Source organism: Chelonoidis abingdonii, chromosome 3 (assembly GCF_003597395.2).
Source record: "Chelonoidis abingdonii isolate Lonesome George chromosome 3, CheloAbing_2.0, whole genome shotgun sequence".
NCBI lineage: Eukaryota > Metazoa > Chordata > Testudines > Testudinidae > Chelonoidis > Chelonoidis abingdonii.
The window spans coordinates 194,396,962-194,412,529 of NC_133771.1; positions in this window are offsets into that span (position 1 = coordinate 194,396,962).

Sequence of the window (15,568 nt, forward strand, 5' to 3'; positions counted from 1 at the left end):
TGAGCGGTATAGAGAAAGTAAAAAAGGAAATGTTATTTACTCCTTCTCATAATAAAAGAACAAGGGACCACCAAATGAAATTAATAGGTAGCAGGTTTAAAACAAACCCAAGAAAGTATTTTTCTCACGCAACACACTGTCAGCCTCTGGAACTCCTTGCCAGAGGGTGTTGTGAAGGTCAATACTATAACGGGGTTCAAAAGGCTTCTAGATAGCTACATGGAAGATAGGTCCATCAATGACTATTAGCCAGGATAGGCAGGAATGGTGTCCTTAGCCTCTGTTTGCCAGAAGCTGGGACTGGATGACAGGGCATGGATCACTTGATGATAACCTGTCTGTTCATTCCCTTTGGGGCACCTGCCATTGGCCACTGTCAGAGGACCAGGATCCTGGGTTTGATAGACCTTTGGTCTGACCCAGTATGGATGTGGTTATGTTATTACTAATTTCCTACATCTTTTTGCCTGGTTCTAGATAAAGACTGTTGAAGTATAATTGCATATGATCACTGTACATGCCAGTTCACAGATAAAACCTGTTTGCCTCACAAGGCACCGACAGCCCTAACTATAGAGACACCAATAAGCTCTGATTTTTTGCTGACTTCAAACTTGAACTCTTGCTGGAGTAGGCTTTGGGCTAAAAGTCTGGATATTTCAATGATAGTTTAGACCATTTTCTTTGTCTGCTTTGGGCTACGTCTCTATAGATAAAGACAAAAGCCACAACTCAAGGCAAGGTTTGCACATCTGACTTACTGAAGAGGCACTCTCAACAAGGTGCATTTGGAAATCTTTGTGACGACTCTTCTGAGTGGGAGAACTTACTGTTGTTTACACAGAACCCCAAATGTGCTAGGGGTGGCATTTGACTGAAAGTCAGGCTGCTTTTATTTAGGTGCCCAAATATATATTTGAGTCCTTAAACTTAGGCACCTTTGTCCTTATGACTGTCAAGACATAAATGAAAGATAAGTGCATGCATTTAAGAATCTACTGCAGATTATACTCCTTCGATCTCTTTCCTCCCCTACTTGGCCACCACATAACCATGTGTCTGTCTTATGAATCACCATAAGTGTCTGAAGTAGTTTCTGCTCAATAATCTCCTCTTACTTCTGTTGGCACAGATTGAGACAGCCTTGTCTACATCCATTCAGAGATTTGTATGTCATTTTAATTATCCGGTCAGTTCCAATGCACTTAAGGCCTGATACATAGACCATTGAATTCAGTGGACTTTGGATCAGGCCCATATACAGATCTCTCCAATAGTGCAGGGATTTATGGATAAGACTATCAGGATCACCACAGCAATCCTTTCAGGAATTATATTCCAAAGGCCATTATCACTTTGAAAATTCATACGCTCATTTTGAGTTTGTCCAACATAGTCTGTGTTTCGGTCTCTCAACCCATTAGATTGACCTGAACTAGGACATCCACCTTCTTGGCAGAAGTGCAGCAGCCTATAAGCCCAGAAACATACATGAGAGACAAAACTTTATTGCAATAAGATTGAAAGCATTACTTATGGTAACACCTCCTGGTGATTTTTTTCTTCCTTGGACAGGGCAATACTTTCTATACAGAGCTTTTCACACTCTTAATTTGACTTGAACTCCGTTGGATTGGACTCTGTAACCATCCAACAGCTGCCATCTTCTACATCTGAGTCCCTCCCAGACTGTCTAGAGCAGGGGTTGGCTACCTCTGGTATGCGGCTCACCAGGGTAAGAACCTTGGCAGGCTGGGCCAGTTTGTTTACCTGCTGCGTTGGCAGGTTCGGCCAGGTTGGCAGTGTGGCTCCCACTGGCTGCGCTTCACCATCCCAAGCCAGTGGGGATTACGGGAAGCCGTGGCCAGCACATCCCTCGGCCTGCACCGCTCCCCTTTGCAAAGTCTGCATAAAGTCTGTGCTATGGGGATGGAAGGGGTTGCTCCATCCATGCACCGCTCCAGGATCCACAGTGTTACCAAAGTGGTAGATACGCTGGAGGGTAGGGATAGGACTCAGAGGGACCTAGACAAATTAGAGGATTAGGCCAAAAGAAATCTGATGAGGTTCGACAAGGACAAGTGCAGAATCCTGCACTTAGGATGGAAGAATCCCATGCACTACTACAAACTAAGGTCTGAGTGGCTAGGCAGCAGTTCTGTAGAAAAGGACCTAGAGGTTACAGTGGACGAGACGCTGGATATGAGTCAACAGTGTGCCCTCATGAGGCCTCATCTGGAGTACTGTGTCCAGTTTTGACCCCACACTACAAGAAGGATGTGGAAAAATTGGAAAGAGTCCAGCAGAGGGCAACAAAAATGATTAGGGGACTGGAGCACATGAATTATGAGGAGAGGCTGAAGGAACTGGGATTGTTTAGTTGACAAAAGAGAAGCATGAGGTGGGATTTGATAGCTGCTTTCAACTACCTGAAAGGAGGTTCCAAAGAGGATGGATCTAGACTGTCTCAGTGATACCAGATGACAGAGCAAGGAATAATGGTCTCAAGTTGCAGTGGGGGAGGTTTAGGTTGGATATTAGGAAAAACTTTTTCACTAGGAGGTTGGTGAAGCACTGGAATGGGTTGCCTAGGGAGGTGGTGGAATCTCCTTCCTTCCTTAGAGGTTTTTAAAGTCAGGCTTGATGATGCTCTGGCTGGGATGATTTAATTGGGGATTGGTCCTGCGTTGAGCAGGTGGTTGGACTAGATGACCTCCTGAGGTCCCTTCCAACCCTGATATTCTATAATTATATGATTCAAAGGGTGGGCGTGAGGTGAGGCCAACACAGTATACTGCAGACTGTGCAACAGGGAGCTCTGCATGGTGCAAACTACCTGAATTATCCCATGGTACTGTTGCTGTCAGCACCTCCTCTAGCACAGGGCTATGACTCAAATGCATAATATAGTCCTAAGTGGGGGGAAGAGGTTTCTAATTTACACACCACCTCTGAATTTGGCCCTCAGTATCTGTAATTTACATGAGAATGTCTTTTTATTTCAGGGAGAATGTGCCAGGTGAGGGCAGTTCTACCCCGAAGGACATATGGAAAACACATTATCTCAATTAAACAAAAGTGTTTTTCTGAAGATCTATCACAACACATGGAACAGAATGACACCCTGCTCAATGTACATCCCATAATTCAGAAATGTTCACTCTAGATTAAATACTTTGCTCCTGCAGTGAGTGTCCGTTTCAATTCATCACGGGGGGAAATAAGAGGGTTGTCATTAGTTAATACTGATTAGTCAATCACGTTCTATTCGCTTGTTTATCTTTCACTAACGATGTGTGGGTATCTGATACACACGCACACTGGAGTGCTACAGAGAATTTTGCAGTTTTGATAAAAGTGATTTCTTTCCCTCCATCAGCAAGTCATTGTATTGCTAACGTGGGAGCAAGGAAAGTATGAACATATAAAATGTGATCATGCTGAGCACAGATGGGTGGATAGGTCTCAGCTCACATTTTAAACCACTGTGCTATTTTAAAGTGTCATTATAGTAATAGGAGATTTATGCTAGCAATTCTTGCTGGGTTTTTGTAATAGTACAAATCAGCTGAAATGAGGCTATTGATTTAGTGTTCATCTCACTAAAGTACAATAGAGAAGCTACAGAACAGAAACCCAGGGAGAGACATTGTGATATTCTTAGTGAGTCACATGTGGAATGATACTGGAAATGATCAAAATGCCTTTCCCACCAAGAATAAGACATGTCTCACTGCACAAAAATCAGGTCATTCATCCTGTGTTTCCACGCTGTATTTTTATTATTTGCACAGCATTTACACGTGTCCTTCATGAAGTAGGGCTAGTATCATTTACAGCATTTCAGACAGTCTGGTACTGCCCTGCACTCATCATATATCACACACTGAATGTTCTCAAAACAGACCAGAGCTTTGCGAAGGGTGAAGATCTCTTTTGCAGGGTTACAGTGAAAGGAACAATGCTTGTGCAGGTAAACAGTTGAAATCAAAGTGAGTTCTACTTTTGTGTGAGATGCCGTTTCAGACATTTAAAAGGGTATCTTGAGAGTTGGTTGGAAAATGGGGATATTTCAAGTGCTGCCAAATAATCACTTGAAAATGTGACATTTCATCAAGAAATGAAAACCAAAAAATGTCCAGCTGAAAAGGGCCAACTCTCTTCCTGCCCAAAATTCAGCTCAACACCTTAAAAATCTGCCAGAAAGAAAATAAAAATCAGTCTTCAGACACAAATTTTTGGTTTAGGGTTTCAGTTTTCCAATGAATACCCGAAGTGTTTTGATGAAAACAATCACTTTCCGCAACATTTTTTAATTGAAATCACTATTTTCCTTTGACAAAGAAATATGACAGAAAATGTTGAAACATCCCTAAATATCACATCGCTCCAGTTCAACAACATACAGAGCAACTTTGAAGTTTTCTAGAGGCAATTTATTTTCAAAGAGAAAATCTTAGATGTAAACTTACTTGTGCCCTTTATGCCATGTTGGACTGAAAATGATTTTTATTGGATATATCTCCCTTTTCTTCTACTGTATTCACTCATGATACAGCTCCAGAAATTAATAGAACAAAATTATAAAGGAAGAGGTTGTGCAAAGGATTTCAGAAGAAAGATGGGTAGCTCTAGTACTATGCTCGTCATCCGGTGTGGGTACATTATGGGATACCGTGCCAATTACCTACACAAAAAGGTTTCAGAGAGACATAAAGAAGAAACAAAAAGGTTGCCTCAAGCCTTAGCTTGCATAATGTAGGAATATCCACTCTCACGAAAATTCAGAGACATGGCAATCATTATATTTTGTCATATCAGATCAAATTGGATGACGAGAGCCAACGCGATAACGATGAAAGAATGGTTTTAAATATTTGGGATTTTCATTTTAACCATTGTCAAACAAGTAAAATCAAATAAAAAATGCCCATTGAAGTTACCCAGATGAAGGATGGTTTAAGGAGAGGCGGTATGCTTTAGTGGGCAGGACACTGAATTTGGACTCAGGAAAAATGGACTCACTTCCTAGCTCAGCCATAGACTTACTGCATGACAATGTGCAAGACACTGACTCTACCCTGTGCCTCTCTTCCCCAGCTGTAAAATGAGGATGTTACTTCTGCACCTAACACTGGTGTATGACGGTAAAATTCATTAATGATTGGGAGATACTCATACTCTGGTGAGGGGTAGGGGGTCACTATATGTCCTGAGACACTTAGATCTCTGCTTTATGCTTTGGAGAGCTGGCCAACAAATGCCATATATATTCCATGGAAAAAAATAAAATGAAATGAAAATGTTTTCATGGACAGCCTTGTGGAGCTGGCTACACACAGAGAGGAGCACAGAAACCACCCATTCCAAAGCAGGCCCTCTTCCCAAACAGGCTTAATTCCATAAAGTTAAAAAGAAGTAGGGATACACTGCTGGTAGGTGGACAGTCTAACTAAAAAGGCGACTGATTGGGATAGGGGAGCATTTAATGCCAATGATGAAAACTACCTATGACTGATTTTCTGCTGTGAACAATTTAGTGTAGCACAGCTCTTATTGGCTTGGATGCATGAGGCTCTCTTGCGCCTCATGTTGTACAGTTGTTGGCTTTGGATCCACGAAGACCCCAGCTGAACTTTTGATTGCTATGCAGGAGATGTATATACAGCAAGTCCAGCCACCATATAGGGACTCTGCTAACCTGTTATATCCCGGTGACCATCTGTTGACAAACACAACAGGTTGGAGTCTGCAAAACAATGGACCATATCCTCTACTGATGTAAATCAGCATAGCACCATTGAAGTAAACAGAGCTATGTCACTCGCACCAGATGGCCCACTGGCCCTATATGCTATTTTTGCATTTAAAAAAACAGAGTCTGACATTTACCAAGCCATCTAGAAGCAGTCTTGATATTTTTGTCCTCTCTGACCCTCTAAGCTTGTGAAAAGATGGAGTCGGTTCAGACATTAGAAAAAGGCATCATTCAGATTTAATCTAAATTCACCCATCCCTTAAAGGGGATCAACTTTTCCCCTCCTGCTATGCTTTTTTTGCCTCTGCATTTTGCCACTTTTAACCAGAGATGGTCCTAGATCAAAATCCCAGAATCTTAAACTTTGGGATTTTGGTTCCAACTCTGGTTTAAAATTTCCAAAACCCAAAACAAAACCCTGGATCTGAACTTTAGAAACATGTGGAATATGGATAACACTGACCTTCATTTTTTCAGAAAAACATTGGCACGGGATGCAAGAAAAGCATTGCCATTAAGGAATGGTTACGCTTTTTTAACTTGTTTATTCTGACAGACATGTTTTATTTAGGGGACACAGGACAGTTTAGTATTTGCTCCCAAGGAAAACAACTTACATTTCTGTGTTTAGCTGTTTTGTGTTATTTAAAAAAGAGATCCAGAGGAATGATCCCTTGGAATTCTATGACTCATGCTCAAACAGTGGAGAATATTGAAACTACAATTCCCTGTAGAAGCTGCACTGAATCAAACACAATCTTTAATTTTTTCTCTTAAGAATTGCATAAGAAATTCTATAGCTTGTTCCCTAATCTGTAGAAAAATCTAAAAACACCCTGGACACCTAGTTTTGTGTGAGAAAGAAGTGCAGGAAAAACTGTACTATGGAAAAATAACCCTAGAGCCAGATATTGTGGTGATGAACATGATTTCAAAGCGTATGATTGTGCAAAATTCCACTCTCAGATCTGCACTCTGAATTATTTAAACCTCTGTTTCAAGTAAAGTGAATCAAAATTACTGACTTGGTTTGGGTTATGGATTCATGACTCTATTCTTCTGCCAATATCACAAAGCTGTTATTGACTGGTGATATCAGACTTTTTAAGGTTTCAAGGACATGATTTTGAGACTGAAGCCAGTTGGACCCTTCCTCCTGAGTTCAATGGGTGTGGTGTTGTCAATGCATGATTTTATCATAAGTCTCATGATAAACTGTGTTTTTCATAAAGCCCCAGCTCTTAAATTGTAGGATTACACAACAATTTAACCTTTTCTTGAAAAAGAAAATGTTTAAAGCACACATAGCTGTGTAGCAAAGCTTGAAACCATGCACCCTAGAGGCTCAAAAAAACAGAAAGCAAATAAAAAGAATCCCAGCATCTATTATTTTTAAAAATCTCATATTATTTTTTTTGGTGCCTGACTCATGACTTGTGAATGCTTGTGGTTGGCAGTACTGGGTCTATAAGATCAGGGCCTAATCCAAGAAGCTGCTCAGAACCTGGGACACCACAGAAGAGATTTTCTTATGTCTCCAATATTTGAGGCATAAAAAGGACATTTTTGAAGTCAAAAGACTCATTTGTAGACTAGCCCTCAGACAAATATTATAATTTGATCCATTTCTCTTATCAAAGTTGGAACAGGAAAGGAAAATAACAACATACCGGGAGAACACTGAACCTACCTCACACCAACACTAACAGGAGGAAAATATTATCATTCTAAGCTTATTGGTCAGGCTTCCACTGGTGCTATTAACCTAAAGTAATAGCATGGCTGCTGTGTCTTCACTTCTATTTTCAACATGAATTAGAAGAAGATTTCTAACCATCAGGGTTATAAAGTTCTAGAGCACAGGAGCTGCAGGGGCAAACAACTCAATTAGTTTTAAGAGAGAGCTGGACAAATTTATGAGTGTAATTGTGTGAGATTGCTTGTGTCATCTGAGGTTGTTTATCATAAGAATCCTCCCCTTTCTTGGTACGTGTGTGCCTGAAAGGTCTTTGAGATCTTTTCTGTTCTGGATTTTCAAATGTTTAAAAATTATGCGTTAAAGTTTGGAGGGTTCCAGGTTAAAACCTGGGTCTGAGCACTGCTGAAATTTTAGATCCACTTCCCCATCTGAATCTTATGAACTGGCCCTATATCCATAATGGGCAAGAGGTAAGTACTCCTCAACTTTGAGAATGTTTTCATGTGACTCTGGATTGGTTCTGAATGTCACAGCTCCAGCCTGTCTCTAGATGCATGTGAAAAAGTTTCTACACAGTTTATCCAGCTAGTAAGGATGGGACCAAACCACTTAAGACCAATGTTTTAAAACTGCATTTTAAAATCCCCTGTTCTTACAGAGTTTGGTCTCATGCACACTAGGTCGCTCAAACCAAGTTAAGACCCAGTTAATAGATTTGTAGATTTTAAAGGCCTGAAGGAAACATTATAATAGTCTAGTTTGACACATCTCATAGCAAAAACTACAGAATTGTACCCAGAGGCCATCAAACTTTGCTGCAACTAAGTTCAAATATATATTTTTTTAAAACACGGTTGAAAAAAACACTGTAGATGTGGCTTTGAGATCTGCAGAGGAAAGAGGGCCTTATGGTTAAGGCACTAAACTAGAACTCCGGACATCGGAGGTCAGGTCCTGGTCTTCTACACATTCCATGTGGGACCTTTGGCAAGTCACTGAAGCTCTACATCTCAGCTACCCATCTGTAAAAATGGGGTTAATACTACCTTTGTCTGTCATGCCTATTAGGACTGCAAACTTTTTGTAGCAGGGACTGTCTTTCACTGTGTGATCTGCTCAGTCTCGGTTGAGACCTCTCCATATTATTGTTAGTAATTACATTTCATGTGGCAAAACACTACAAACAAGAATCTCTGCTTTTAAATAGATTGCTGTTTAATACACAAGACATGCTGAGAAATGTTCCTCAGGGAACAAAACTGAGTGGAAGGTAGAGATAAAATTGCGAGTGTTACTAAAAATAGATTCCTAAAAAAGCACCTGGGTAAGACAGCAACCAAAACTATAGGCCTTTGGGTCTTGGATTTATTTGCCTTTACTGATTGCATTTTATAGGTGAATGATTCATAAAGTTTCCAAGATGTTTACCCAGGAGAATATCCTAAAATGGGGAACAGCCTCATCCCGCTCCCATTGAAGTCAATGACAAAACAAGCCTCATCCACAAATGCAGGCCTTTATCTTACTGGGTGGAAGAATGGTCTTGTGGTTAAGGTACTAGACTAGGCATTAGGCAGTTTAGATTCAGTTCAGGGCTCAGGCAAAGGTTTTCCTGTGTGACCATTCTCCACCTGTAAAACAGGGATTATAATCTTTCCTTTATCAGAGGGGTAGCTATGTTAGTCTGGATCTCTAAAAGCAGCAAAGAATCCTGAAGTGGGTATTCACCCACGTAAGCTCATGCTCCAAAACGTCTATTAGTCTATAAGGTGCCACAGGATTCTTTGCGATCTTTCCTTTGGCTATTTTCACTATTTCAATTGTACATTTTACGGTCAGGAAATCTTTCTTACCTATGTCTGTATCTAGCCCCATGGAACCCAAGTTTCCATCAAGGCCTCTACAGATGCTATAGTATATGTTATACATAATGGCACAACTTGGCTTTTAAGGTTTTATTTTCACAGACCCGAGGCTATGTTTTAAAAATGACCCTCTAGGTCTGGAAGGATGTAGGACTACTAGAAGATGCATCAGTTCAATCAAACCCTGCAAAATCATTTGGGAAATTATGGAGCTTCATAGAGGGAAAATGGATGAGTTTTGTGTCAGGGCTGCATGTTTTAATTGGTTACCATTTATGATTGTTTAATATTCCTGGTGAACTGAATGTATTTATCTCTTTATGATTATAATGCTGGCAGGTGGTCATTATTTTGTTAATTGTCAAGGCACCTCGAGCTTTTGGTACAGACTTTAAAAAAAATCTACTGCTTAATCTAAATAAATCAACAGCTGTGTTTATATATTTCTGCACACACATGCAAATTGTATCAAATGATTTTCGAAAGCTGCTTATGTTTATTATTATATTTGTGAGCATATATTAAAATCCTTCTCAAAGGACTAATTAACATCAAGAGGAAATAATTGATCACCTGGTGGAACTAGGCTACTAAGACAGCAATGGGCTGCTAATATTTTAACAAAGGGCTCACACAGAATCTTCCCCTCTTGGGCCCATGGTAGACAGACTTTCACCCTGATCAGTGAAAGAATAGGGAATCTACTTGTTAAAAAAACCTTTTCTCCAAATCATAAAGAAGAAAGCAGGCAGCCTCCTAAGAAACCAACTTAGCAGAGGATTTTGTTCCTGAGAAAAAAGTATTTTATGTAAATTGATAGTATAACATAGCATTCAATTTGTATAATGCAGAATGGTGACAGAGAATGGAGTGTAGAGCTGTGAGACAAATGGGTTTTTGTTTTGTTGGCAATTTAAAAAATCAGGAAAAAAAAACATTTTGGGTTAACCTCAAATTTCTTTGACTTCAAACAAAACATTTCATTTCGTGGCAGCTCCTCCTTCTCCTTTTAAAGATATTTTAAAATAAAACTAAAGGTTGTTTTGAAACAAAAAGTCAAAATGCTTAGACTTCTTTTGATTTATTTCATTTCATTTTTTTATACTAGGAAAATTTGCCAGAATAGATACAAATTTGCAACTCTGAATATTTTGTCAGGAAAAAGTTTGGGTAAAAAAATTACCCACAGCACTACGCTTGTGTATAAGCAGTGTATAAACCTGATCCATTGTTGCCCTGCACTTTGTTTCATTTACATCAGTGTAAAATTAGCATAAAATGATTCTAAATCAAAGTGGTAGTGCAAAGGGGACTAGGGTTACTTGTGTCAGGGAACGGTTCAGACACTTCGACACCGGCAATTCTGAAAGATAATAATTTTGCTCTTCAGGACTGTGGTGAAGGCCCCCAGAAGCTGAGAATTTACTCTCAAATTTCCCTGTAATTTAGTCATTTTAATACAAGTTTTCTATAACCTCCTGTTAGCTTCCTCTAGTACCTCTGTAGTACAGGGAGAAGCTTTTCTAGAAATATTGGAATGCATCCCAAAATAGATCCTTCAAATCTCAACACTGATGGCTGATCACAAAGAATAAAAAGATTGAGTGTACTGTTTGCAGAGGGAGCAGAAACAGCTTTGTTTATTGACAGGAATAAAATGTTACATGTCACTAAAGTTGATATCTTGTATTAATGGCCCTTTTTGTGAAACATGGATACTATGGTGCTGGCTATTATAAATATTGATGTGATCACTGCATTCTTATGCTGCCTTTGGAAGCTTGTGATGGATGCACCATTTTAGAGGGGGTGTTTAATTGTCTTTAGTGCTTCTCTGACTTGAAAGCTAAATATCCTCTTCTAACTGGATGTCACTACATTCATAGAAGGCTAGAACTCTAGCCGCCGATGCCATAGAGACAGCAGGGAAATATATCTATATATATATACACACACACATATATATATATAAAATACCTACATCCGGGCAACTGCAGGTCTGTCAGTTTGACATCTGTAGTATGCAAGATCTTGGGAAAAATTTGAAGGAAAAAGTAGTCAAGGACATTGAGGTCAATGGTAATTGGGACAAAATACAAAATGGTTTTACAAAAGGTAGATCGTGCCAAACCAACCTGATCTCCTTCTTTGAGAAGGTAACAAATATTTAGACAAAGGAAATTCAAGTTGGTCTAATTTGCTCAATGTCAGTAGGCATCTGTAACAGTTCCAGCGGAGGGAATTATAGCTAGAGATTGGAGAAAGATAGGATCAATTGAAAATTGAATCAGGGAGTAAGGGAACTGTTTAAAGGGGAAGCTACAATAGGTCATATATTGGAAAGGTTGGAACCTTGTCCAGGCTGGATAGTAAGGTCTAGCGTTACAGTGGGAGTTCCTCAGGATCATGTTTGAGGACCATCTATTGTAATCTTTATTAACTTTCGCACAAAAAGTGGATGTGCCAATAAAGATTTGTGGGACACAAGAGCTGGATGTATCGGCCAAGATAGAGAAGGACGTGGGGATCATACAGGAAGATCGGATGCCTTGTAAAACTGTGAAATGGATGAAATTTAATAGATTGAAAAGTTGCAAAGTTCATGCATTTAGGGATTAAAAACAAGAACTATTTGTTATAACCTGTGTTGGCGATCAGTTGGAAGTACACAGGCAGGAGAGAGCCATTGAAGTATCGTTGATCACAAGGATGAACTATGTGAGCTGCCCATGTGATTGGCTGTGAAAACAGCTAATGTGGTCTGGGATGCATCAGATGACCGTGATTTCCAGTAGAGATAAGTACTGTTACCAAGGCACTCCACCCCACTGAATACACGTGTCCATCTTCTCCTATACGAAAGTCAGAGGTTGGAAGGGACCCTCGAGGATATCTAGCTTAAACGCCCCTGTCAAAGGCAGAAACAATACCCAGCAATTTTGCCACTAGATCCCTGCATATGGCCCCCTCAAAGATGACTCACAATGTCTGGTTTAGCAGGCCCAATTACATCAAACCACTGACTTCTCCCCCTTATGTTTAAGAAGGCTGAATTCAAACTGGAATGATTCAGAGAAGGCTACTAGATGATCAAAGGAAGGGGAAAGCCGTCATACGAAAGAGGAACTCAAAGAGCATTGGTGCATGTTAGCTACAAGGACGAGGTATGTTTGCTCCTCTAAAATATTGGAGAAGAAATAAATACTACGCAACGGGAGAGGGATGCTATTTAAGTCTCCTGTCAGTCCGTAGCAAGCGTACAAGACAGTGAGTAGTACTGGCCTATCAGTAAGCTGTGACTTGAGGATAGATGATGATTTCTAAACCATCAGAGGAGTGAATTCTGACGCTGCTTCCAGGGAGGTAGCTGACAAGAACTTATGGTAAACTAAGCTTACTATATGTACGGAAGGGGTGTAAATGCCGATAGACGCTCAATTGGCATATCGTATTATCTTTGACTACTATGCAGTAGACTTATGCCAATGGCTTGTGCTGGCATTATAACATGGGGTGGGATCTGATACTCACAGAGAAGTCTTTCTGGGTGTCTGGCTGGTGAGTCTTGCCCACAATGCGAGGTGTTCAAGCTGATCGCCATATTTGGGGTCGGGAAGGAATTTTCCTCCAGGGCAGATTGGCAGAAGCCCTGGAGCGGTTTCTTCTTCCTCTACAGTGTGGGGCACTGGTCACTTGCTGGAAGGTTCTCTGCACCTTAAAGTCTTTAAACCATGATTTGAGGACTTAAATGGCTGAGACATAGGTTTGATACAGGAGTGGGTGGGTGAGATTCTGTGGCCTGCGTTGTGCAAGAGGTCAGACTAGATGATCATAATGATCCTTTCTGACCTTAAAGTCTATGATTCTATTCAGAGCTGCCAACATCTAAAAAATAAAAATCCAGGGACCAACCTGCAAATGAGCTGGAATCTGGCACCCGCTAGACCCTTTGCTGCAAGCGGGATTCATATATGTTCTGGTGAATTTTAGGTTAGATTGTATGTGAGTCTCTTAATCATACATTTACACCACAACTCAGATAACTGTTCTGCTATTTACTGAATGTGCTGAATGATAACCTCCTATAACTGTGACCAGAAAAGGAGACCTTTGGAACATGTGTCCCTTCATTCTTGCCCAGGATAGCTCTGTATTACTCACAGCCACACCCACCCTAGGGTCTAGCTAACTCTGATCTGTTACCTTGTTGAGGGGAAGCCTGGAGGTTTCCACTTCTGTTTGATCATATTTAACCAAAGGAACTGTCTGGTAGAACCACTCTTCTTGCTCTCATCATCAGTAGGGGCAGACTGAGAAATCTCCCAATCCAAATCCCTGAGCCATATGAATGAGATCACTAGCAAAACAGACACCTCCCACCCCTCCAGAGCCCCTTAAAAAGAGTCTCACACTTTCTATGGGGCAAGTATTAATAAAAAGAGCAAAATCTCTTTTGTTTTGCCGGTCAGGTCTCCCTTAACACCCCGGCACATTCCCTTATGCTACCAGTTCAGATGCCCTGTAAATTGCTGCATCAACCTCCAGCAATATGATGTTGGTTCCATTCCACTGCACATGCCTGTGTGACAAAAAAAAAGGACACACTGAAAAATTCACATGCTAACAGAAGGAAAATTAATTTAAATCCTGAGAAGACAAAACGAATGATGTAAGGCATGTCACAAAACAGGACCAGTTCCTTTTCCTGGAGTGCTGAAAAAGATTGATATTAGGCTAGGGCAAGGATCGGCAACCTTTCAGAAGTGGTGGGCTGAATCTTCATTTATTCACTCTCATTTAAGTTTTCGCGTGTCAGTAATACATTTTAACATTTTTAGAAGGTCTCTTTCTATAAGTCTATAATATATAACTGAACTATTGTTGTATGTAGAGTAAATAAGGCTTTTAAAATATTTAAGAAGCTTCATTTAAAATTAAATTAAAATGCAGAGCCCCCCCAGACCAGTAGCCAAGACCTGGGCAGTATGAGTGACACTATGCAATAGTGAGTGCCATAATAGAAGCCCAACTTCAATGTATACCCCAAATTAAAAAACACATTAAAATAACTAAAAAAGAGCCACCGTGGCTTAACAACCATGTAAAAGAAGTAGTGAGAGATAAAAAGACTTCTTTTAAAAAGTGAAAGTAAAATCCTAGTGAGGCAAATAGAAAGGAGCATAAACACTGCCAAATTAAGTGCAAAGGTGTAATAAGAAAAGCCAAAGAAGAGTTTGAAGAATGTCTAGCCAAAAACTCCAAAGGTAATAACAAAATGTTTTTTAAGTACATCAGAAGCAGGAAGCCTGCTAAACAACCAGTGGGGCCCCTTTGCCCTTAATGATCGAGAATACAAAAAGAGTGCTTAAGGATGATAAAGTTCATTGCGGAGGAAACTAATGGATCTTTGCTTCAGTCTCATGGCTGAGGATGTTAGGGAGATTTCCCCCAAAAAACCCTGAAGGGGGCCAGCCCCCCTTTCTGTAGGTGACAAATCGAGGAACTGTCACAGATTAAAGTGTCACGAGAAGAGGTTTGGAATTAAATTGTAAAGCTCAACAATAAACAAAGTCCTGGGAACAGATGGCATTCACCTAAAGTTCTAAGAACTCAAATGTGAAGTTGCGGAACTATAACTAAGATTTTGTAACCTGTCCTTAAATGGCTCAGTACCCAATGACTGAAGTTAGCAATGTAACACCCAAATATTTAAAAGGCCTAGAGTATGCCCTGGCATTACGACGCATAATCTAACCGTCTTGTATTGGCAAATTATCAAAACAATATTAAGAAATATTAGAATGTCAGACACATAGAAAAACAAACTGTTGAGCAATAGTCAACATGTTTCTGTAAAGAGAAAATCGTGTCTTACTAATCTATTAGAAGTCTTTGAAGGGTCACAACGTGAACAAGGGGATCCAGTGGACATAGTTGCTTCGATTGCCAGAAAGCCTTTGAACGAAGCCTCCACCAAAAGGCTCCTATGTAAAATTAAAGCTGTCATGGATAAAGTGGAAGTCCTTCATGGATTGAGAACAGGGAACAACAGGGAGGAATTAAATAGTAAATTCTCAGAATGGCAGAGGGTAAACAGTGGCTGTACCCACAGGTGTCATAGAACCATATCCTATTCAAACTATATCGCTAATGATCTGGATAAAGGGGTAAACAAGTGAGGTGGCAAAGTTCTATGCAGATGATACTAATACTGGCTTCAGATAGTAAACCAAAGCAGAACTCTGA